Source organism: Etheostoma cragini, chromosome 11 (assembly GCF_013103735.1).
Source record: "Etheostoma cragini isolate CJK2018 chromosome 11, CSU_Ecrag_1.0, whole genome shotgun sequence".
Classification (NCBI taxonomy): Eukaryota; Metazoa; Chordata; class Actinopteri; order Perciformes; family Percidae; genus Etheostoma; species Etheostoma cragini.
In genome coordinates, this window is record NC_048417.1 from 1,727,864 (window position 1) to 1,729,185 (window position 1,322).

At 40.8% G+C, this 1,322-nt stretch overlaps 1 protein-coding gene across 3 annotated transcripts in view; it reads left to right on the plus strand.

Annotated features, from left to right (window-relative positions):
- stk17b (serine/threonine kinase 17b (apoptosis-inducing)) overlaps positions 1-1,322 on the plus strand; it is a 30,976-nt gene that overhangs the window by 6,115 nt on the left and 23,539 nt on the right. The gene's annotated exons all lie outside the window — the stretch shown is intronic.

Here is a 1,322-nt window from a genome sequence, read left to right on the forward strand (position 1 = left end):
GTAGTCCTTACCTAGGTACTGTCAGGGCCTTATACTCTGCTCCTGACTGGCTAGTAGTCCTTACCTAGGTACTGTCAGAGCCTCATACTCTGCTTCTGACTGGCTAGTAGTCCTTACCTAGGTACTGTCAGAGCCTCATGCTCTGCTCCTGACTGGCTAGTAGTCCTTACCTAGGTACTGTCAGGGCCCTCATACTCTGCTTCTGACTGGCTAGTAGTCCTTACCTAGGTACTGTCAGAGCCTCATACTCTGCTCCTGACTGGCTAGTAGTCCTTACCTAGGTACTGTCAGAGCCTCATACTCCTCCCCTAGCTACTGAGCATGTGCAACTCCCAACAAAGATGGAACAGAAGTGAGATGTCTCACTCTGGAGCTAAAACAGAGCTCAACACCCAGGGGGAAAAGAGGAGCTACAGCAATGTGCAGTACAACAAAAATATGGTGTTTTTGAAAATGAAACCATGGAAACATATTCTAATATAACCTCTAAATTCAATTATGAACCTGAAAATGAGCATAAAAAAGACTAATGAATATTTTTGTGTGTCATGAATACCCAATAAGGTTGTGATGATTCTGTATTGTTGGATTGTTACTCCGCCATGTTGAATCCTGACCTTTCCATCTAGAAGCACATAGACTCTTGTATCTTCCCAGTCTTGAGTAACGTGAACAATTGCCCCAATGATCAAGACATGGAGTGAGATAACACACAGATGTTATCTACAGCCAGTAATTGAATAGCACCACTGTCCCAGTGATGTGGTCATTTACAACTAGCAATATGTCTTTAAGCCTGAGGATATACAGTATATTCATTAATATCATTTATATAATATATTATATAATAAATAAAGAGATATAATTTAGTAAATACTCAACATCATTTTCACCAAACTGCCTTAAGCTTTCATCATTACCGTCCACTCTGATGTGGATGGGACACCAGCTGGACAAGTTGAGCTGGGATGTCCCTTCCTTAACATCTAATGTGATCCATATGAAATGGGACTTTTCTTAACCCCCATGTTGTCCTTTGGTCACATTGACACAATGTCAACATTAAAAATATCAAAAACTTTGGGGAAAAAAGCACCCATAACATTGAAAAGGGGCAACAATGTTGAAGAAAGTAACCAAAATGTTTGTTTATTTAATGGTTGATGGGAGGACAACACAAGGGTTAAAGGTGCTCTAAGCGATGTTGGGAAACGTTGCTCCTTGTAAGTATTTTCAAACAAGACTATGTTTTTTACAGTGTGTTCAGGGGACAGGCAGCTAGCAGATAGTGAGATGTTTTTACAGTGTGTTCAGGGGACAGG